Source organism: Myotis yumanensis, unplaced genomic scaffold, assembly GCF_028538775.1.
Source record: "Myotis yumanensis isolate MYYU_CA2020_CCGP unplaced genomic scaffold, mMyoYum1.0.hap1 SCAF_12, whole genome shotgun sequence".
Lineage (NCBI taxonomy): Eukaryota > Metazoa > Chordata > Mammalia > Chiroptera > Vespertilionidae > Myotis > Myotis yumanensis.
The window spans coordinates 15,135,386-15,160,295 of NW_027223763.1; the positions used below are offsets into that span (position 1 = coordinate 15,135,386).

A 24,910-nucleotide genomic window follows, 5' to 3' on the forward strand; every position below is an offset into this window, starting at 1 on the left:
CAAAAGAAGGGGGAGAGGGATGCGCGCGCAGCTGGCGGAGCCCGGAAGAGAGTGGCCAGGCCCAGCCGGATAAGCCACGCCCCTTCCTCAGTCCTCCCATCCTGACTTGTCGCGCTGCCGCGAACGCCCGCCCACTGGCCCTCACGCTTGAGGGGGCGGAGGAAGCGCTCATGCGCAAGCGCAGTTTACTGAGCAGGTCTGTGTAGAAGTTGCGTGAGGTACGTCTGGTTCTAACAGGCTTGGGTTGTCGTTTTGAGGACTTTTAACTATTTTTAATGCCAGCAACTACCACTTACTGGACACTAAGCGCGCAGTTACTGCATTCATTCATTCAACATGTATTTATGGAACGCTGTACATGAGGTCCCTGGCCAAAATCCCAGGAGGTACATAGCCCCATTTTATCGATGACGAAACTGAGGCTCAGGCCCTGACCGGTTTGGCTCAGTGGATAGAGCATCGGCCTGCGGACTGAGAGGTCCCGGGTTCGATTCCGGTCAAGGGCATGTATCTTGGTTGTAGGCACATCCCCAGTTGGAGGTGTGCAGGAGGCGGCTGATCGATTTTTCTCTCTCATCGATGTTTCTAACTCTCTATCCCTCTCCCTTCCTCTCTGTAAAAAATCAATAAAATATTAAAAAAAGAAAAAAAAAAAGAAACAGGTTCAGATTGATCAACTCACTTGTCCAAGATCATGCAGCTAGGAAGTGGCACTTTCCGCCCTATGTTTCTCTTCTGTTTTAACCTTTGGGAGTGCCTTTGACAGGAAAAGAGAAATTGTAACCACATTTTTCTCAATTTGTTCATCGCTTCCCATATTTCAATTTGGTCTGCTATTATCACCTTCCCAGAAAGTGTAGCACAACCTAGTACAAGGCCGCCTTACGACTTTTATAGGCCCTGAGCACTTTTGCCTTGTGCTTGTGGAGATATATATATATATATATATATATATATATATATATATATATATATATTACAACTGCATTGGTATAGAGATGAATGTATTAATGTTATATAGCAAAACATTTTCTTGGACCTAAAAGTTTATTTTTCTTTCTGGTTTAAAAAAAACTTAAAACATTATTGTGGGCCCCTTAAAGTATTATGAGCCCTGGGCACTCTGCCTCAGTCCCCCAAAATGGAGTTCAAGCTCCCTCTTAGCATTCAAATCTTTCATAAGCTGGTTCTGTCATGGATAAGTGAGATTTCATTGGAAAAGTGTATGGCAATTTACAGATCTATTTTCAGAAGGACCTGGGTGCAAATCCCTGTTCTGCAATTTACTAATGATATGATGCCATTGGACATGCCATTTGATTTCTCAGATCCTCGATAAGGGTGATGATATCTATCTCACAAGGGCCTTTGTAGAATTAAATGAGACAATATATGCAAAATGCTTGGCATACAAAAATTTAATATATGGGAATGGTTATTATAAGATAAGATAATATAAAGTAATATTGATATTCCTCCCAGCCATATAGGTCTATTGCTATGTTCTTTAGTTCTAATAAATAACTTGTGGTCACAGTTGAACATCTTTGAAATCAGGAAATTTGTCTGTACCAAATAAAAGAAGCTGTGGACCAATTGCCCTTATTTGTGCAGCAATGGACTTAGGCTTGAGTAGAAAGTTTCTGTATATCCAGTTGTCACCTGAATTGAAACCAATGCATAGCTAATGCTTATTGAACTTATTAAGTGCCAGGTGACTTATTATGTTCCGGGAAATGTCCTAAGAATTATGCATAGTTCCTTATTTAATCCCTACAACAACCCCATGAAATCGGTGCTACATTCACCTATTTTATGAATGAGAAAACTGAATGTCATACAGGTCTAAAGTCATATAGGAAAAACTGGTAGTGCTGGGACTTGAACTCAAGCAGAGCTCCCATTCCTAGACACCTTTCCATACATCGTCCCTTATATGCACTTGTAGCAGTTTAAATCTAGATTCCTAATTGCTGCTTAAGTCTATGTCAAAGACATTAAACTTTTATTCAGCATTAAAGATAAACCCTTGTGAATGCAGAGTACCTGTCACATGCTAAGCAATGCAATTAAAGTAAAAAATGTCAATTCTTGTGATAAGTCACAGAATTTTCAAAGTCAGGAGAGACTGTGTGACCCATTGCATCATAAAGAAAGACTATCCATTGGATGCCAAACATCTGTCAGGATTTCTAGTTAACTTTTTTTAAGTGCTGTTTATATGAAGCGATGTATACACAAAATAGTCATTGCAGCACTGTTTATAATAGGAAAATCCTAGAGACAAACTATTACTAGAAAGCTGTTATAATAAATTTTAGTACACACGTATTATGGAATATATGCAATGCAGCAATTAAAAGAAATGAGGTACATGTATATGTCCTGACATGGACAATCTCTAAGAAATGCTTCAAGTAAAAAATATAAGATGCAGAAAACTAAAGAGTAATGCCAACATTAGTTAAACTAAAAGGAAGGGAAAATAGACACGTGTTTGTGTGACTGAACATTGAGAGGGACTTTTCCTGTTGTCTTGAAACTGCTGCTGAGGCCCAAATCTGATTAAAAAAAAAAAGTCCATAGGAGCCCTGTTCTGCATTTAAAGAATTGCCAGTGGTTGAAACCAGCTCTATTACAGCAGGGCGTTTGAAGAGCCATTACTGTTCTACCAGCCCTTCCACCAACCCCTCCTCCCTACCTATTCCCCATTTCCACCTCTCTCCCCACAGACAAACCATCACCACTACGTGGAAAGAAAGAATGGGAGATGGGAGGGAAGTCAGCTTTTAGGGAAAATGAGGGTTCTGTAAAGACCCATCTTTTTCTCTTCTTTCATGAGAATTACTAGTGAACATTGGGCGTGCCTACAGAAGAAGAGACTGGCAACTCCCCCCGGCCCCCCCCCCCCCCCCCCGCCCCAAACTCTTCTCCGCCCCCCATATATGTTTGTGCAGCAGGCTCTCTGATCTGCTCTGCCCCATTGTTTCCTAAGGAAAACACAAATAGAGAGAGACCGCATGGCAGGGGCTCTGGATGGCATGGTGTGGCTCTAGATGGAGAAGGTCTAAAACTGCCCCCACCATGTTCACATATACCTTGACTTCCCAGTCCTAGATTGGAGAACAGCAAAGAAATGTTCAAGCTGGAAGTCAGCTGGAAGATGCAGCAAATATGTGAGGAGTCATCCATTCCTAGGGGAGATTCACGAAATCACTCCAGGTACTGATACTTCGCCGTATTACCTGTTCTTGTTTCATTTTTACCTGTTGATATTGTATAACTTCTTTTGTTATTCTATTCTTTATCTTTTTCCAGAGCTTAAACATTTAAGTCATTTTCAAATCTCTATTGTGTTTATTTAAGCCAAATTAATTCATCTCCTTATTAGTTTTATAGGCTTAATTATTTTGTTAATCTTCCTCATATATTTTAGAATTTTGGTTCAGAGGCATATGTTGGATTATAGACTGCTTTTCTCTATCTCTCTCTACACTTAACCCCTTTTCGTATAGTGGTTTTGGACTTGCCACCAATCCAGAGTCAGATATTGAAATATCGGTGTCCCAATTTTTACAGTAATATTAAAAATACAGTTTGTACTCTGAAATTTATTACTATGTGCATGTGCTATCTAATTTTTTTAAATTGTTTTATTGCTTAAAGTATTACAAAGGGTATTATATATGTCTCCTTTTTTTTCTCCCCTTGACCTTCTCCTAGCCTCCCATACCCTCCAGTGTCTTGTGTCCATTGGTTATGCTTATATGCATGCATACAAGTCCTTCGATTGATCTCTTACCCACCCCCACAACCCTCCCCAGCCTTCCCGCTGTAGTTTCAACAGTCTGTTCAATGTTGCCCTGCCTCTGTATCTATTTTTGTTCATCAGTTTGTAATGGTCTTTATTATCCATAAATGAGTGAGATCATGTGGTATTTATCTTTCATTGACTGGCTTTTTTCACTTAGCATAATGCTCTCCAGTTCCATCCATGCTGTTGCAAATGGTAAGAATCCCTTCTTTTTTACAGCAGCATAGTATTCCATCGTGTAGATGTACCACAGTTTTCTAATCCATTCATCTGCTGATGGGCACTTAGGCTGTTTCCAGATCTTAGCTATGGTAAATTGTGCTGCTATGAACATAGGGGTGCATATATCCTTTCTGATTGGTGTTTCTGTTTTCTTGGGATATATTCCTAGAAGTGGGATCACTGGGTCAAATGGGAGTTCCATTTTTAACTTTTTGAGGAAACTCCATACTGTCTTCCATAGTGGCTGTACCAGTCTGCATCCCATCAGCAGTGCACGAGTGTTCTTTTTTCTCCACATCCTCTCCAGCACTTGTCGTTTGTTGATTTGTTGATGATTGCCACTCTGACAGGTGTGAGATGGTACCTCATTGTTGTTTTGATTTGCATTTCTCAGATGATTAGTGACTTTGAGCATGTTTTCATATGTCTCTTGGCTTTCTGAATGTCCTCTTTTGAAAAGTGTCTATTTAGGTCCTTTGCCCATTTTTTGATTGGATTGTTTATCTTCCTTTTTAAGTTGTATGAGTTCCCTATAAATATTGGAAAAATATTTTAGATGTAGTTGATTGACTTTGATACATAATTCAATTAAGTAGGAATAAATACTTTAAAAATACTGCTTTAATAAAAAAGAAAAGGTCATTGCTATACTTCAAAATTTAGCAGGCTGACCAAGAAGTCAAAATCAAATTCATGGGAGTCTTTAGTCTCTGGATATGAAAAAGGACTAGATTCAAATCCTTTAGAAGTGATGTATAAATGTAAGGATAACTACGTGCTATATTCCCTTGTAAAAGAAATTTTGTAACCATTAAAATAGCCCCTCTCGCCTGGCTGGTATGGCTCAGTGATTGTCAACCTATGAACCAGGAGGTCACAGTTTAATTTCCGGTCAGGGCACGTGCCTGGGCTGCGGGCTCCATCCCCAGTGTGGGGTGTGCAGGAGTCAGCTAATCAATGATTCTCTCTCATCATTGATGTTTCTATCTCTCTCTCCCTCTCCCTTCCTCTCTGAAATCAATAAAAAAATATTTTTTAAAAATAGCCCCTCCCCACAGCCATGTACCTTATACTGACCGCCCCCCTTCCCATTATAATCCTCTGGAGTAAAACTTATGGGGGTGTGACCTTCTAAAGTTGACCCATAGCAACAATAAAAATCACATAAGGTGAAAATTGTTCTTGAACATTTCTCAGAAGAGCTTGGCACTGGAGACTGATTTATTGTCTCCGAGTTTTCCTTTGGTGTTTAATCTGATAGCCCTCCCTTGGCTGACTACCAGGAGAAGTGGGTGGCTTAGATTTAAAGGCCATGTTACATGAAAAAATATGCATCTTTGAACTTTGGAACCATACTCAGTATGGCTAATGACCATGTCATGAAATCCACATGAAAACTAATATCCACTAAGAATATATCAGATTCAACTCTTTATCACAACTCTTTATCACATCTTACTCCAAGGCATGCACTTACTTAGAATAAGGGAGGGCAGAACAATATTTAAATTTTCTCTATTGGTTTGTTGACCTTATACATTTAGTTGAAATAATGTAAGTTAAAAATGTGTGTATTAAACGTGATAATTCTCACCATGGCACAAACATGGTAGGTGCTGTCAAGAACTGAGATCTTACCCTAGCTGCAAGCTAACAACTTAGCCTAATGCAGTTTCCTGGATACAGGCAGAAGACATGAGATTTCTTGGGTCAGAGACAAAGGACTTCATTTTTCATAGCACTGCATGTAGCACGAGCATCAGCATATTTGCATCAGCTCCTGGATGTCTGAACACAGTGTGTTACAGGAGAGGAATCCTGAGCTTAGTGAAACCAAATATTTTATAGTGAAGAGTAAGCATTTCTGTCCTTTGCTCTGGAGGGAACCTATCTTTGAAGGCTTTTTGTTCTACAAACACCCTTGAAAGGATAGTTTAGGACAAATGACAGTCAGAGCCTCTGCTCTCAAGATGTACAGAAACACAAGAGACCCACGGAGCGTTGTCTCCCAACAGGGACAAGATTTTATTGTGCCGTATCTATATATATAAAAGGCTAAGTGACCATCCCACTGGCCGACTGGCCAGTACCTATGACGCACACTGACCACCAGGGGGCAGACGCTCAATGCAGGAGCTGCCGAGGTGTGGTGACTGGGCAGTGGTGGTTCTCTGGTGGCGCACCCCAGAACCAGAGAAGAGGGAGCCCGATTCCTCACCGGGCCACGCAATTCCACCTTCAGCCATGGGTTATGTTGTTGCTGGGGCACTGTCGGCCCTGATTCTGGTTTACTTACTACACACTTGGGTTTGCGTTCCACACCCTGTACGACAGCAACTTTGCAGAGTGCCCTCTCGCACTCCGGGACCCCTCAAGGGATGTGGGAGAGCAGGTTTTGGCCCCATCCCTGTAGGCCAGGCCAAGGGACCCCACCTGCCGGAGGGACCCCGCTCACTCTGCAGATGCCCTTTGAGCCACGGTGCCACCTTAGGTGTGGGACTGAGGGAGGTTGGCTCCTGGGTGTATCTGGCCCATCTCGCCCAGTCCCGCCCCGCTGGCCAACTTCTAATTAATTTCCTTTCAATGTGCGTGAATCCGTGCACCAGGTCACTAGTTGTATTATATTTGGAGAGAGGGGACGATAAGTAAATGGTTTGCTATCGATGAAAGAATATGGTTTTGAGCCCTAGCTGGTTTGGTTCGGTGGATAGAGTGTCGGCCTGGGGACTGAGTGGTCCCGGGTTCTGTTAGATTCTGCTCAAGGGCATGTACCTTGGTTGCAGGCTTCTCCGGGGCCCGGCCTAGTCAGGGGCGTGCAGGAGGCAACCAATCAATGTGTTTCTCTATATATCAATATTTATCTCTGTCTTTCCCTCTCTCTTCCACTCTCTCTAAAAATCAATGGAAAAATATCCTCGGGTGAGGATAACTAACTAACTAAATAAATAAGTAAATAATTCAGGTTGGAGAAGAGGCTTTTAGACTGATAGCTAATAGTGAATCCCAGAACCAGGCTGCACAGACTTGGGCAGGCACCCTGTTGAGGGGTTGTGGAGCCACAGAAGCAGCCCCCTCCCAGTAAGAAGAAGGACAGTGCTGAGTTGAGCATGTCCAGGTATTCTCAGATTTACCCAACAGATCAGTCCTTCCTCTACCCCAAATTGCTCAAAAAATGAAAGAAAACTTCCTCATTGAAACAAGAACTAGGAAAAAGGGATTCATTCCCCTCTTCCATTCATAGTGAGCAGAGTGAGGCTTAGAAATAGCAGAGAAAACAACTATAACACAGCCCACAGATACAAGAAGGACTCAAGTTGCCAAGTCAGAAAACTACCTAACTTTATAGTTAGATTGAGTCCCAGCTTTGCCTCTTAGTAGCTGGAAGATTTTAGGTAAGTCCTGTAAACTCTTTAATTCTTCACTTCTTGCCTTTAAAATGAGGAAATATCTAATTCCTCGGGTAGTTGTAAAGAGAAAATGAGGCAAAGCATGAAAAGCTCTTAGCAGAGTCCCTGGAAGTAAATAAGCCCTCTGGAAACAGTAGCTGTGATGATTATTTCTGAGAATCAATCAATAGCTCCTGAAGCAGTTTCTCCTTTGCTATCATGGAATTCAACAGAGATCAGAAGGGTTTCTGCAAAATAATAAAACAATTGGAGAGAGAGGGAGGAGAGGGGAGGAATGGGAAACAGGCCTCTGCAAGCTTAGCTGGTTTGAAAGATTGACTGGAATACTGTCCAGGGTAAATTGGGCTGGCCCTTCCCCTTCCCCTACCCACTGTGCAACCTGAAAGACATGCAATCGCACGCGTGCGCGCACGTGCACGCACGCGCGCACACACACACACCCATAGTCCAACCAATATCCAGAGTATGACATCACTACTCTGTTTCCTGGAGAGGATATTGCCTTTATAGATGTATTCATTAGGAGAGGCTAGATTTTGCTGTGTAACAAATGACCCCAAAGTCTCAGTGGCTTGCAACCACAGAGGTTTACTTCTCATTCAACCCTATGTCCATGATGGGTCAACTATGTCCCTATTCTAGGACCCAGGCTGATGAAGCACTCTTTCTCTCTTTGTGAAAAATTGCCAGATTTTGTGGCAGAAGGAAAAGAGATATGGTGAACACCATGCTGGGTCTTCAGCTTCTTTTCCAACGTGAACACACATCACTTGTGCTCATATTCCATTGGCCAAAGCAAGTCTTATAGCCTCACGTCGACAGAATTGGGGCACATAATTCTCTTCTGGGGAGGTGAACATAGGTAAAGACTAATCCAGTCTACCACAGTGGACTCCCTCCTCATCCAGACACACTCACTTCCAAAGGGCCTGCCAGCTACAGAGAGCTGTTTAGTAGCTGACTGACCCTGAGCCTTTGCTGAGCCTCAGCTTTATACTCTGTGAAATGGAGATACCAATCAATAGCTCCTAAAGCAGTGGGATACTTGTTCTGTGAGCTTCACAGAGAAGGGATAAGAATGCAGATGAGACCACAGGTCTGAATATGGTTTGTAAACTGTAAAATATTACACTCCCATGAGGGGGTCTCATTACTAGTGTGATTTCATGAGAAGAGATAATAAAGCTTTTTATAGAGTACTTCTCCCACTCCCTGCCCACAGAAAGGATTTGTTGAGCTTATTAGCACATAACCCAGTACCATGTTCAGCACTTTACTTCATTCAGTCTTCACAATTACATGGCAAAGTAGGGAATGTTATTAACTCCACTTCACAGATGTGATAACAAAGAGTTAAAGTTGCTTGCTCAGGGTCACATAGCTAGAGAATGGTAGACTCAAACCCAGGGCCATATGCTTTGGAGTTGCAACTGCTAATTTTAACACAAAATAAAAAGAGATGTTCTAAATAAAATAGAAAGACTAGCTAATGTTTAAAAAATAAGTCTTACAATGTCTTCGAACCTTGAGTGATCTGGCTCACACTGTAGATACTTTAGCCACTGGGTAAGTTGGTGATGACATTTTGGTGGCCTGATATTTCAAATAAATGCTTCCAGGTATAAATGTTGCTAATGAATTGAGGATGACAATGGAATAGAAGTGGAGAGGATAAAGTACTGAATTGAGAATGAGGGCTTGACTCAACTCATCTGAAACCAGTTGTGTGACCTTGGGTAGGTCACCTCCCCTCTCTGGGCCTCATTTTTGTGATCTGTAATGTGGAGATGTTATTTGATCTCAGAGAGCAATCCAGTCCAGTGATTTTCAGATGAAGGGACTGCAGAGTCTGCCAGGAAGGTTCTATTCCCCATCAACCCTCTTCCAATGTCCTCCCCCTCAAAGAACAACCACATAGGACTTAATTTCTTGAAGGGTTTTTAAAAATATATATATTTTATTGATTTTTTACAGAGAGGAGGGGAGAGGGATAGAGAGTTAGAAACATCGATGAGAGAGAAACATCGATCAGCTGCCTCCTGCACACTCCCCACCAGGGATGTGCCTGCAACCAAGGTACATGCCCTTGACTGGAATCGAACCTGGGACCCTTCAGTCCACAGGCCGACGCTCTATCCACTGAGCCAAACTGGCTAGGGCTCTTGAAGGGTTTTATGGGTGGGACTCTTGTTCCAAAACTTTAAAATCAGCTGGGGAATCTTTAGGTTCTCTCCACTACTAGAGTCTTTAATATTTTTGTTTCCTGATAAGAAAGCTGTGAGATCCACCCAGGAGAGGCCATTTAGTGGTCACACATCACAGTGAATAGGGCGTTCACTCATTAGACATCAGCAATTCACTCATCACTGACCAATGACTATGCTTGAACTTGGGCTTCTCTCTCCTGTCCACTGGAGCGCCTCAGTACTCCCTCCCTGTTTTTGTCCTCAGGCCTTCATATTGGGAGACAGGAAGAGTCAATGGACATCTATAAAATGGGAACGGTGGCCCTTAGTTTATTGGATTGTTGTAAAGGTTAGAAAGTTATATAATATCCCACTCCACAGAAGCCCTTACCCCTCATTTTCATCCCTCTGCTCTCCTGCCAGGGTTTCAGCTACCTCCTGGAGGAGGCCCCTACAGCCTTCAAGGTTGATTCTGAACATTGTTTCTGGCTTCTCTGATGTTTGGGGGGGGGGGGGGGGGGGGGGGCGGGTGGTGGGGAAGAGGGAGAATTTTCCCTCTTAGTTCATCTGGGTAGTCAAGTAATCAAATTGACAATAGACAACTTAACAGGATAAAATAACCAAATTTAATTACATATGTACATATTGGGGTTCCATAAGAATATAGGGCCCCAAGACAAATTAGACAGTTGAGGCTTATCTGTTATCTTGAGCTAAGGAGAAAGGGGTTGTGGTTTGGGACTTCAAAGGGGAGGAAGGCAATTCACATGGAGATGAAAACAAATGTTTGGTAGATAAATGTTTGCTGGGCCAGCTTTAATGATGGGACGCACACAGGGCTTTTTGATAAAAGGGACCTTACTAGATTCCTCCTTGTCTATCACACTTTAGTTCATATTAAATTGTAGTTCTCCATGATGATAGCTTCCTTCCTGGGGCAGGTCCTCTATCTAAAATCTTGTAGGCTGTGAGGGGGAGGTCAACGGTGTTTCTCGAGTCTTTTTTTTTTCTTAAAAATAACCAGCTTAAAATAATAAATATCCCCCAAAGGCATATTTTGGGGTGGCAAAACCTCAGGGCTATCTCCTTCCTCTGGTGCCTCAGTACAGATGAGGATTTAAATATTTTAGGGTCCCCAGAACACAGTATCTGTGAGACAAATGAAACTTTTGAGAACAGATAGAAATAAGTTTAATGAATTATTATGCTTAAAAGTCTTTGGTCTTGCCAAAGATCCTTTCCCCCTCCATATATTAAAGAGAAAGTTAAGGAGCAAAGGTAGTGTGAAGGAAGAAGAATTCTTTCTTGCCTTATATATATTCTGGATGTTACAGGTTTAATGGCTGATGTCCCCCACCCTGAGCTAAGGAGGAAAGGTGTCATTTGTGTTGGGTTCACTGCTTTATACCTGGTATGAGATGTAAAAACAGAAACAAAAAAATAACGTGTTTCCTCAATAAATGAACACAGGGTAGCTGGGCTTCACTGAGAACTAACAATAGCTGGGGCCAGTGGTTTTCAAAACTACTGAGAAAACCACTTCCTGCTTCCCTGTTCATCTAGTCTGGTATCAAAATGAAAAAACTGGCAGAGCCGAGCATTTCTGATGTGCTCCACAAGGGGGTGTAAGAGGCCCACACCCGGCCGGCTCCACAGCAGAAGTCCTGGCACTGGTCATTGGTCCCATTGTGTTGCTCACGCAATCTGGTTCCACAGCCCTATTTCCTCAGTCCATTTTTTAGTTCATCTCTTTTCCTGACTCAGGAGGAAGTAGAGAAGCTTTTGAAGTCAGGTGGGCTTGGATTAAAATCCTGGGTTCTGTCATTTGCTGAGACATTGGCACATGAGTTTGCAATTTTGAGCTATTGTATTAATAAATGGTAACTTACTCCCAAAGCCAGAGAATCACAGAATTATAGACTCTTGGTGCAAGAAGGGACTTTAAAGATCGTCCAGTAGAGCCCCCACATTTCACAGATGAGGAACACTGAGATCTCTGAGCACTTAAGCCTGGGGCTTGCACACAGCTGCATTCTTAGAAATGCATAGACAAAAGAGCATTCTCAATGAATGAATGAATGAATGAATGAAAAGATAAGTCCTTTAACCAACAAACACATGCCTTCTTTTAGAGCAGGACTTTGCATCCAGAAAAAAACACAGGCTGCTATATTTATCATCCAGCTTTAGCAGCTTGAGCAAGTTACTTGACTTCTTGTGCCTCAGTTTCCTCATCTCAATGGGGAAAGGGGTAGAAATTGGGGATATTAACAGTACCTACCTCAAAGGGTTTTGTGAGGATCCAGTGAGCTCATACATAAAGTGCTCAGCTCAGTGCCTGGCACCTAAGAGGCAAGGTGTAGATGTTAGTTCTTATCTTGGTCATGTAACCTTTCTGAGCCTGTGTTCACATCTATGGAGTGATTTTACATATCATTATGGATGACACAACCTCAGCAAAGAAACTTGCTCATGGTAATGATATAAAATACAATCTATATACACTGAGTATATAACAGTACTTCATTAACACTTCCAAAAATACTGAATATTGAAAACTTCCTAAGCAAATACTCTCAAGGTTTTATTATTATTATTATTATTATTATTTGCATAACTAATTCACTTCATTGTACTGATGGGGTGGTCATAATAACCTGGCCGGTCATAATAATCTGGCCACTCAGTATATATAAAAAACCCTAATATGCAAATAGAGTGAACAGCAGAACAACCCAACAACCGGTTGCTATGATGTGTGCTGACCACCAGGGGGCGCATGCGGACTATGGTAGGCGTCAGCTGTGGTGGAATGGTGGAGCAGGTGAGCGGGGGGACACCAGGCCAAGGTGGGGTGCCAGTCGCTGTCATCAGGGCAAACCTCTGGTGGTTACTGAAAATTCTTTGCTCCCGTGTGTCGCAGTCCTACCCGGCGTTTGCACCTGCTGCCAGCACTGGCTCCGCTTGCACCTGCTGCCAGCGCCGGAGCCACCGTTCACACCCACTGCTGGTGCCTGTCACCGGCCCCGATCGCTCGGTGCTGTCAGCGGGTGTGAGCAGCAGTTGCCAGCCCCAATTGCCCCTCAGGGCTTCTCCACCTCCCCCTGCTCCTGAGGGGCGATTGGGGCAGCAGCAGCTTGCATCCTCTGCAGGCAACGGCCCTGCTTGCATCCGCGTGCCAGTCCCAATTGCTCAGTGCTGTCAGTGGGTGTGAGCGGCGGCTGCCGGTCCCGATCGCCCCCCCCCGAGAGCTTCTCTACCTCCCCCTGTTCCTGAGGGGCGATTGGGGCAGCAGCTGCAGCTTGCACCCACTGAGGGCGCCGGCCCCGCTTGCACCTGCTGCTGGCACTGGCCCTAATGGCTCTGCGCCATCAGCGGGTGCCGTCAGCACATGGGAGCAGCGGCGGTGGGAGCGGGGCTGCCGGCGGGTAGGGGACTGGGGGCCGTGGTGGGAGGAGCCGGGCGGTGGCACAGAGGATGGGCCAAGACCCGCCCCTGTGCCCACTGTAGCCTCACGGTCCACAGTTTCTTTCAAGGTGCATGAATTCATGCACTGGGCCCCTTGTATATAATGAGTGTTATTATATCCTCTTCCATGAGGTAAAGAAAGCTTTTCACAACCTCTCACCCCTCTTTGCTACTGCAGTAGTTGAGATCTTATGTCTTTTCTCCCCTGGAGTATTGCAATGCAGTCTGCACATTGGGAGGAAATGAGTGATACCATGTGGCTGGAGACTCAGCTCCAAGGGCTCCAGCCAGTTGTTGCTAGAAAGGCATATAGGTTCCTAGTATGAGTTTCCAACAGCTGCTGTAACCAAGTACCACAAACTGGGTAGATCAAAATAACAGAAATGGTTCTAGAAGTTAGAAATCTGAAATCAAGGTGTAGACAGGGCCCTGTACCCTCTGAGGTTGGGGAGAATCCTTCCTTGCTTCTTTTAGCTTCTGCTGGTGGCCATCAATCTGTGTTCCTTGGCTTACAGCTGCATCATTGCAGTCCCTGCCTCTATCATCAGCCACATGGCATTATCCCTCTTGTGTGTTCGTGTCCCTTCTCTTCTTTTAAGGACATTAGTGATATAGGATTAATGGCCTATCCCAGTGGTTGGCAAACTGCGGCTTGGCAAACTGCAGCTCGCGAGCCACATACAGCTCTTTGGCCCCTTGAATGGGGCTCTTCCACAAAATACTGGCTCTTCCACAAAATACCGACTTCTGCGCATGGGCCACAAAGTTTCAATCGCACTGTACGTGCGCACCCGCACGTGGTATTTTGTGGAAGAGCCACACTCAAGGGGCCAAAGAGGCACACGTGGCTTGCGAGCTGCAGTTTGCCGACCACAGGCCTATCCTATTCCAGGAGTTATAGCCTAATTCTCTCTGCAAAGACCCTATCTACACTGATAAAAGACAAAGATGCTAATTGACCATACCTTCGCTATGCCCAGGCCATGCCCACCAACCAATCAGAGCGACTATATGCAAATTAACCAAACCAAGATGGCGGCCAGCAGCCATGGAGCTAGAGCAAGCAGGAGGCTTGGTTGCCCTGGTGATGGAGGAAGCCAAGTTGCCCACCTGCCCTGGCCGGCTATGGCCTCCACAAAAGGCAACAAAGTTTCAATTATAGGAGACAAATAAATCCCAGATACCTGCTTCCAGCCAGCCTCCACTGGGAGCTTGGGTGGCTACTGGCTGTGGCCAGCCTGCAAACAGCCATCAGCCCCTCACCCAGACTGGCCATGCACCCCAGCAGGACCCCCACCCTGAAGGGGGTGTGGCCAACCTGAAAATGGCCCTCAGCCACTCACCCAGTCTGGCCAGGCACCCCAGCGGGCCCCCACCCTGATCCGGGATACCGTTCAGGGCAAACCAGCCAGCCCCCACCCATGCACCAGACCTCTATCCTATATAATAAAAGGATAATATGCAAATTGACCCTAACAACAGAGCGACTGGGAATCACTGGTCACTATGACACACACTGACCACCAGGGGCAGATGCTTAATGCAGGAGCTGCCCCCTGGTGGTCAGTGCGCTCCCACGGGAGCTCTGCTCAGCCACAAGCCAGGCTGACGGCTGCCAGTACAGCCTCTCCCACCTCCTCAGCAGCGCTAAGGATGTCCGACTGCAGCTAGGCCTGCTCCCCACTAGCAAGTGGACAGCCCCCGAGGGCTCCTGGGCTGCCAGAGGGATGTCTGACTGCCAGCTTAGGCCCAATCCCCTGGGGAGCGGACCTACGCCAGCAGGTGGTCATTCCCCGAGGGGTCCCAGACTGCAAGAGGGCACAGGCCGGGCTGAGGGACCCTCCCGAGTGCACAAATTTTTGTGCACTGGGACTCTAGTCTATAATAATAAAAGGGTAATATGCTAATTAGACCGGACATCATTCCAGATGAAGCTGGGGCCAGAGGGAAGCCAGCTGGGTCCTGGGTGCTGGAGGGAAGCCAGTGCTGGCAGCCGGGGGAAGGAAGGCCTACTCTGGCACGAATTTTCATGCATCGGGCCTCTAATTTCCAAATAAGGTTGAATTCACAGGTACCAAGGATTAGGACTTCAACATTTCATGGGGGAGGAGGTGTTGAGGGGAGGAATACAAGTCAACCCACAACACTTGTTAAAAGATTTTTTTTGTTTTAAAAAATGGAAATTTAATGAGCTCTTCCAATTTATTAATATTTTATTTATATATAAGGTATATTAATAATTATATTGATTTATTTTGTTGATTACATAAAGTTAATGCATTTATTATTATAAACAATATATTATATGAATTCTAGTTCTATTAATAAATTATTAATAAAACAAATTGTTTGAATTAATTTTATAATTTATTATAATGAATCAAAACATTTCTGTGGACCTGAAAGGCCCTTAGGCCATCACTTTTCATCCCTGGCTTCATGGACTATCAGGGTGGTCTTTCCATAAAACAAAGATGGTAATGTTATGCCCTCCATGATGGCGAGTTCTGTCAGCAATAGCTGACAGAAGCATCTTTTTAATGAACACCACCAGCTACATCTCCCCCACATCCCCTAGTGGAGCCTGTCTGAACTGACCTGGAACAGACCTTCACTGCCAGGCTTATGAGTTTTCTCCAGAAACAGTCTCCATTTCCCCAACTCTCCACCCCCAACAACCCACCCCCCTGTTTTCTCTGCTACTCATTCCAGGCCCAGTTCAAAAGCCACCTTCCTCTCTGAATCCTGCCAGGCATCATAGTGTCTCCCACAGGGTTCCACAGTACCTTGCTTCTGCATTTCGCAACACTGGTTTTCCGGGTATCACAGTGAGGTTTTACTAGTCACTGCTTCTCAGGAACTTTACCTTGGTCGTTGTATTAGTTTGTCAGGGCTGTGACAAAGATTCTTTGCTTGAACAAACTTTAATCGAGGTTATTCTGGGGAACAAACTTTAATCAAGGTTATTCTGGGGAACTTTATGCACTTCCTTGTAAAGAATTCTTCTAAGTCAGTTTAACCCAAACCCTTGACCCTTGATATCTGATCACCCTCAATATCTAATCAGGTTCTTCATCCTCTCCTGTTTCTCAAGTGATGTCTGTCTTTAGCAAAAGTCCTGTTAGGTCAATTTAGCAAGAACTCTCCCTTACCTATGATGTATTCTTTTTTTTTTTTTTTTTTTTTTTTTTTTTTTTTTTTTTTTTTTTTTTTTAATATATTTTATTGATTTTTTACAGAGAAGAAGGGAGAGGGATAGAGAGCTAGAAACATCAATGAGAGAGAAACATCGACCAGCTGCCTCCTGCACGCCCCCCAGTGGGGATGCGCCCGCAACCAAGGTACATGCCCCCGACCGGAATCGAACCCGGGACCCTTGAGTCCGCAGGCCGACGCTCTATCCACTGAGCCAAACCGGTTCGGCTATGATGTATTCTTTTAGTGATTTCCCACCCACTGACTCCACCCTGCTCCCTGGCTGTAAATTCCCACTTGCCCATGCTGTATTTGGAGTAGAGCTCAATCTTTCTCCCCCATTTCTCCCTGTGTGTCCTGCATTTCCTCTTTCTGTAAAAACACCACTCATTGGATTAGGTCCACCCACATGACCTTATTTTAGGTGAATTACCTCTTTAAAGATCCTGTCTCCAAATATAGTCATATTCTGAGATATTGGGAATAGGACTTCAACATGAATTTTGGGGTGGTACAATTTAGCCCATAACTGTCATTTCTTTAAAAAATGTTAATAACCCAAGTAATATAGAAACTTGTTGTTGTTATTGCCTCCAACAATACAGGTAAATTTAGCTAAAGCCCTCCTTTCTCCACCCCACGCCATCCAACTGTTAAAACTGCTACCAGACTGTTTCTAAGCCTTTGCAAATATGGTGAACTCACATAAAGATACAGTTAATTTTCTTTTACATAAATAACATTATATTGTCCATACTATTTTGCAAATCCTCCTCATCATTATTTTAAATGTGTATATTCACCTACCCTTGTTCAGACCCAGAGTTTAGCAATGGCTAAGTATGTTCAGAACATTTGTTTAAATATTGAAAGGAATGAAGGCATGGAATATAAATCCACTAATGAGTTTTGTAGCAGTCACCTAATATCATAGGGTCTCATTTTTCTTGAGTGTAAAATGGAGGACAATAATTATAATACTCATCTCCTCCAGTCCTCAAATGATCAATTAGAGGTTATCCTTGTTCAAAAAGAGACAACGGGCGCAAAATGGAGTCACTTATGCTAAGTCCGTGTCACCAAACTGAGACTTAATACCTAACCTAATGGTAGTTTCAACCCTCCCACCCCCCCAGGAATATAATCTTAACCGGCCAGTCTGGAATTTTCTGGTCAGCACTAATGAGATAATTCACCTGGTAGACCCCCTTTATCTTGCCTGAAATAATCCTTTCTTTTGTTTTGAGTTCCTTGTATCTCCCCGCCCCCCTCACTTCTGCCTTTAAAAAATTTTCCTTTTCTGCAGCTCTTTGGTGTTCCTTTCTATTTGCCAAATGGGATGCTGTCTGATTCATGAATCGTTGAATAAAGCCAAATAGATCTTTAAATTTATTCAGTTGAATTTTTATTTAACACCCTTCACTATAATACTCAACCAGCATGGTCAACAGGAAGTCCAATATCTTTATTCAGTTTCATTTCCTTGATATTTCTGAGAATCTGGGGAATGCTTCCATTCTCCATAAAACCCATCCTGATGGAAGCTAACATCTATTGACCAGGCCACTCTTCTGAGGATCTGTCTGCTCTCTGTTCCTCTTTACCGAGAATCCTTTCTCTCAGTTCCCCAAAGCACACCTAATACCAGAAGGTTCCGCTTAAAGTATTTTACTACAGCCTTTCTGATGGCATCATTATCCTCCCCCTCATTATTACCTCTCAGAGAAGCCGGGGGAGGGGGGGAGGTGCGGGGGGTGCGGGGGGGGGGGGGGGGGGTAGGTCCTGTCAGCGTTTCCCTAGCAGGTGAGGACTCAGAGGCTCAAAGAGGTTGAGGAACTTTCCCAAGTTCACTCAGCTAATGGGTGGGAGAGCCAGGCCCAACGCATTTTCCAGCGTTTAGCTATTATCAGTGGTGGAACCACAGCTCATTTAAGCTGTTTTCACACAAAAGCATTAAAGTAACTGAACCACATAGTGAGATAGTATTCTATTTTCAGTTATCTTCCATTCCTTCTGATTCAATCGAGGAAAGCCTCGGGTGTTTCTAATACCCATTGAAAAGTTCTCTAATGTGCCAATCTCCCTTTCTAACACAGAAAGAGCAGGCAACAGTATCTAGCTGGAGTTTAATGACATTGTTTTGTTTTCCTTGTATTTACTTTTATGGAAACAATGTTGGTTTCCCATATAAATGCTCTATAAAAATATATTTATGTTTTTAAAAGTGAGTAGATTTACAGAACAGTATTAAGTCAACAAATAGTATGGTTAGTTCATCAAAATGGCAAAAAAAATTGTGAGGTTTGGGGCCTCAAGGCTGGGGAATAGTAATAAGGAGGAACTTAAGACAGGATGCCAGAATCCATTGCCTGGCCTGGCCTCTTCAGTCCCCAGGGGCCACCTCTCTCCTCAGTTCCTGGCAGGGATCCCAGCCTCCAGAAAAGCCAGTTAACATCTAAATACTCCAGACCCACCAGGAGTGCAGCCTTTTCTTTATGCTGCCTTATTGTTCTTAAATTTCTCCATTTCAAGGAGGTGAGGGGTTCCATCTCTCTTTGCATAATAAAAATCACTGTCATTTTTCTCTTAAACAAAAAAAGAGCAGCCAGTTTTCTCCTCACATGCAATTAAATGACAGGCAGCTTTGCCAAGGCGGTCCTTTAGGTCCATTAAAGGCCTGGTAGAGCCTTAGGTCCTAAGAGCAGCCTCCCAGCCAGGAGGGCTTTGCTCCTCCCTGCTCAGAGTGCAAACTCTTCCTGATGCATGGCTCTGACCTTGGCCCTGGCGTCTTCTGTTCAGACATGCCAGTTTTTCTTGGGCCAGTCTCCTTGGCTTGGCATTCGAGGCCCTTCACAATCAGTCCAGTAAGGTGAGGGGAAAGCACATTGGGCCAGGACGCTGGATACCGGAGTTCTGGTGCTAGAGTGAGCCCTAATTTGCGGTGTGACCTCTGTGGGTTCCGTTTAACCATCACTAGAAAGAAGGGATTGCCTCGTGGTATCAACCATGCCATGAGGGTGAGACAATGGCCAGGTTCAAGTCCAATTCAGAGAGAGGGAGCGTTTCACAGCCACTTAGAATAGTGAGTGCTACTATAATCACAGGTTCCTCCCGGCAACCTTGCTACATGCAGTAAAAACATTGATGGTTTTGCCTTGAGGTTGTGGACTGGCAGTGTACACAACTTTGTTGTGATATCTTTGTATTTTTTTTTCTCCCTAAAGTTCAAAAAGTCATGTTCTACTTCACAGATACGAGCTTTCACAATCACATTGCTTATTTATTTATTTATTTATTTATTTATTTATTTATTACCTATTGTCTATGGCTGCTTTCAGGCTCCAAAAGCATGGCCGAACAGTGGTAACCAGGGGCCTGTGACTGGCCCTTTACAGCAAGTTTGCTGACTCCTGGGCCTGAGGGCAAACGGGAGGGAGGGTTACTTTCATTTTCCATTGATGTAAAATTATTGAATTCAAAATGCTCAGGGGAGCTTCTGTGGACTCATCAAGCATCCCACACTCCAGCTCCGCCTCACTGGGCAACGAATACGGTTCACATGGGTCGCTGACCATTCGCAGGAGCTGTTCCTGCCACAACAGTAGCCCTGCTCCCTGGTGAGGCTAAAGCGCTCATACCTTTGTGTTTCCTGGTAACTCAGAAGTAACAGTTTTTCCAGTTAATCGTCCCCCTCTGGCTTTCATGAAGAAGCAAGAATGGCTCAGCTGGGAACCTGGGATTCTGCTGGATATATTTCCCCAGGACTAAGACAAGATCTTTTAAAGTGTAAAAAAGAACCCCCTCCTCCCAATCTTCAAATAAGACGGATTTCAGGATGGGGATGTTGGCTTTCTCTCATGGTTTCATACATACCTGGCGCGTGACTCCGAGGGGCCCACGTCCTATAGTCGGAGGAGCACAGTGCCAGGGAAAGAGGCTGGGGAATATGTCCCAGAATATTGAGTCCCGAGTCCACAGCACAGGACAGGGGGGTGTTGAACATGGTGTGGACGGATGGCCTTTCCTGGATGTTGTCTCAATGTATCAACAGATAAAAACGAGTGCCAATTTGGGGCCACTGTGGTCTGTGGGAACCACACATCTTGCCACAACACTCTCGGAGGCTTTTATTGCATCTGCCTAGAAGGGTATCGAGCCACAAACAACAACAAGACATTCATTCCCAACGACGGCACCTTTTGCACAGGTACTCAGAAGGGGGCTGTGGCGATGGCAACTGGGTGGTGGCAGGACAGTGTCCAGGATTTGGCGAAGGGAGAGGGCAGGGCCAGGACTGGTGTGATTTAAGGGAGGGACTCTCCTGTAAGAAAATTTGTTTTTGTTTTGTTAATCCTCACCTGAGGATATTTTTTTCCATTGATTTTTAGAGAGAGTGGAATCAAGAGAGACATTGATTGGTTGCTTCCCGAATGCGGCCCAAGTAGGGCCAGGGATTGAACCTGCAGCCCAGGTACGTTACCTTGACTGGGAATCAAACCTGAGACCTTTCAATGTGCAGGCTGACCACCGAGCAATACCAGACAGGGCATAGGAGTGAGATTTGGACGTGACCTGAGTATTAGTTCGTATTAGAGAATTATTGTTAATTTTATTAGATGGGATAACGGTGGCATTTAGGATAATATTCTTATTTGGGGAGACACAAGCTGAAGTATCTGGGATATTATTATGCAGTACCTCATGTTATTAGATCTGTAAGGTACTTTAAATGTAAATAATTGTTCATTCTTGGGGGTGTGGGTCTATGGGAGTTCAGTATAATGTTCCTTTTACTTTTTAAAATATATTTTTATTGATTTCACAGAGGAAGGGAGATGGAGAGAGAGATAGAAGCATCGATGATGAGAGAGAATCATTGATTGGATGCCTCCTGCACACCCCACACTGGGGATCAAGACTGCAACCCAGGAATAAAAAAAGACCTCAAATAGCTGCAGCAATCCTGAGAAAGAAGAACAAAGTAGGTGGGATCTCAATACCAGATATCAAGTTGTATTACAAAGCCACTGTTCTTAAAACAGCTTGGTACTGGCACAAGAACAGACATATAGATCAATGGAATAGAATAGAGAACCCAGAAATCGACCCAAACTACTATGCCCAATTAATATTCGACAAAGGAGGCAAGAACATACAATGGAGTCAAGACAGTCTCTTCAATAAATGGTGTTGGGAAAATTGGACAGATACATGCAAAAAGATGAAACTAGACCACCAACTCACACCATACACAAAAATAAACTCAAAATGGATAAAGGACTTAAACGTAAGATGGGAAATCATAAAAATACTAGAGGAATCCACAGGCAACGAAATCGCAAACATATGCCGAAGGAATTTCTTCTCTGATACTGCTCCTAGGGCAATGGAAACTAAAGAGAAAATAAACAAATGGGACTACATCAAAATAAAAAGCTTTTGCACAGCAAAGGAAACCATCAACAAAACAACAAGAAAGCCCACTGCATGGGAGAACATATTTGCCAATGATATCACCGATAAGGGTTTAATCTCCAACATTTACAGGGAACTCATGCAACTTAACAAAAGGAAGATAAACAATCCAATCAAAAAATGGGCAACGGACCTAAATAGACACTTTTCAAAAGAGGACATACAGAAGGCCGAAAGACATATGAAAACATGCTCAAAGTCACTAATTATACGAGAGATGCAAATCAAAATGACAATGCAGTATCATCTCACACCTGTCAGAATGGCTATCATTAACAAATCAACAAACAACAAGTGTTGGAGAGGATGTGGAGAAAAAGGAACCCTTCTGCACTGCTGGTGCAGCCACTGTGGAGAACAGTATGGAGTTTCCTCAAAAAACTAAAAATGGAACTCCCATTTGACCCAGTGATTCCACTTCTAGGAATATATCCCAAGAAGCCAGAAACACCAATCAGAAAGGATATATGCACCCCTATGTTCATAGCAGCACAATTCACCATAGCTAAGATTTGGGAACAGCCTAAGTGTCCATCAGCAGATGAGTGGATTAGAAAACTGTGGTACATCTACACAATGGAATACTATGCTGCGGTAAAAAAGAAGGAATTATTGCCATTTGAAACAGCATGGATGGAACTGGAGAGCATTATGCTAAGTGAAATAAGCCAGTCAGAGAAAGATAAATACCACATGATCTCACTCATTTGTGGAATATAGAGAACAACATAGACTGATGAACAGGGACAGATCCAAAGACAGAGAAACAGCGATCAGACTATCAATCCCCAAAGGGAAGTAGGGGAGGGAGGGGGTAAGGGGGAGAGATCAACCAAAGGACTTGTATGCATGCATATAAGCCAAACCAATGGACATGGACAACAGGGGGATGAGAGCATGGGGGGGCGGTGGGGGGTGGGCGGGGAGGTTGGGGGTTAATGGGAAATGAGGACACATTTGTAATACCTTAACCAATAAAGAAATTTAAACAAAATATATATGTGAATCAACCAGAAATATAAAATTATACTCTTCATTTCTGAGATTTTTTTTTTAATGTATATTTTTTATTGGTTTCAGAGAGGAAGGGAGAGGAAGAGAGAGATAGAAACATCAATGATGAGAATCATTGATCGGCTTCCTCCTGCACACCCCCTACTGGGGATCGAGCCTGAAACCTGGGCATGCGCCTCCCTTTTCTCCCTCCTCCCCAGCGGCACTCCTCTCCTCCTGCTCCCTCACCTCTGGGGAGGAGGGAGGAAGGAAAGGAGGCAGCGCCTCTCCCTATCTCTCCCCCTCTCTCCCCTTCTCTCCCCCCTCCCCCTCCTTCTCCCTCTCCCCCCTCTCCCCCCTCCCCCCCCCCCTCCTTCTCCCTCTCCCTCTCCCTCGTCCTTGGCTGCATTCAAACCTCAGGCCCTTTAATTCCCAGGCCGATGCTCTATCCACTGAGCCAAAACAATCTGCACTCCTCTACCTCTCTTTTTTTAGGGCCTAAGGTGGAGGGTTTTAGTCACCTTTTTTCTTGTAGATTCAACTAAGACCACTTGTTGAGGTTAAAGCACTCACATTTGCTTCTTGTTGATCACTGAGACAGAAGGAATTCTATAGGGCCCCGGTTATGTGTGCCTAGCTCCTGATAAGCCTTCTCAAACTCTGAAAGAACAACAGGATAACTCCCTATGGACTAAAATGCATCTCTGGTCAGTCTCAGTCTTAAAGAATGTCTTGGCTTAATAGTCCTTTTCCAGAGAGCAGGTTGCCTAACTTAGTGAAGAAGTTGCACCATGTCTGTTTTCCATCCCGTTCCTCTGACCTCATCCTCTTAGATTTCTTCTCCCCAAAGCCAATTTAACAGTTGTACCTCAGACTCGGGCTCAAAAACCTTTCGGATGAGTTGTCACACCTGTATCCTACTCTCACCTCACCCTAGCATAACCATGTGTACATGTTTATCTACATTAAAAGATGGTGAGAACATCAAGAGAGAATATTGGGAGAGCTATGGGTATATTGACTACTTATTATCTCATCCTAATCTCTAATTTATTATTGCAGTTCTTCCAGAGCAGTCCAGATAAGACCCCAGAGGCTTGAAATAGTGTACAAGTTGGGGAATTATGATGTGTTCCAACCATAAAGTGAAAGAAAGTCTGGAAGGAGATGACGTTGGAGAAAGGACTCCCAGGCTGTCCTCACATGGAAGTCATTACAAAGCCTCTCTTTCCCACACTCCATCTTCACTCTCTTTCTCCCTTTCACCAGGTTCACCTATTTGCTTTAAAATAACCCCTCAATTGAAAATTGAAAACAATTCAGGCCTTACTCAGGATTTTCACCTTTATCCTGAGAACAATAGGAAACCATTTGGCAGACTTAATTAAATGAGTGGTCAGAGCAGGTTTTCTTTTTAAGTTTATTCTCGTTGCTGCATTGAGAATGGTCTGAGAAGGAATGGACAAAAAAGATTTGGACAGAGCAGTCAGGTGGTGATAGGTAAGAGAAGTCATGGTGAACTGAAGTGGTGGTAGCAATAAGATAGGAGTATTGGACAGGTGTGGGAAGTATTTCCAAGGTAGAACTGAAAGGTCTTGCTGATGGGTTGAATGATCTTTTACCCTCTCTGCATCCGCCCCCTTCGGCATTTAACTTTGAAGTGTCCTCTGCCTCTGTCTCTGGACTTGACCATGTGCCTAGCTTTGGGTAATAGAATGAAGCAGAAGTGCAAGTATGGTGCTTCTAAGTCTACAACTCGAGAGGCCTTGCTCTTTCCTGTGTTTCTGTCATCTCCATGAGGACATTCCTGAGGTAGCCTACTGGCATGGAACAGATACGTGGCAGAGACTTGAAGTGCCCAGTCAGCCCAGCTGAGACTCGTCTAGATCAGTGGTCGGCAAACTCATTAGTCAACAGAGCCAAATATCAACAGTACAATGATTGAAATTTCTTTTGAGAGCCAAATTTATTAAACTTAAACTATATAGGTAGGTACATTGTTATTAACTTAATTAGGGTACTCCTAAGGCTTAGGAAGAGCCGCATGTGGCTCCCGAGCTGCAGTTTGCCGACCACGGGTTTAGATGAGTCTTTTCTAGAGCTGACATTCTGTGGACTGTGGCTTGAGACTGAATTAATTGACCAGCTCA

The 24,910-nt window shown here is 44.0% G+C and overlaps 1 long non-coding RNA gene across 2 annotated transcripts in view; it reads left to right on the forward strand.

Moving 5' to 3' along the window:
• Nucleotides 1-198: 198 nt before the first annotated feature.
• Nucleotides 199-24,910, forward strand: part of LOC139020413 (uncharacterized) — a 39,205-nt gene continuing 14,493 nt past the window's right edge. The window contains exons 1-4 of one of the 2 annotated variants that reach the window (XR_011473312.1): nucleotides 199-218; nucleotides 3,112-3,222; nucleotides 20,344-20,499; nucleotides 21,118-21,393. This is a non-coding gene — a long non-coding RNA (uncharacterized lncRNA). Of the gene's footprint in view, nucleotides 219-3,111; nucleotides 3,223-20,343; nucleotides 20,500-21,117; nucleotides 21,394-24,910 lie in introns of those variants that run through there. The other variant, XR_011473311.1, reaches the window with a different exon arrangement.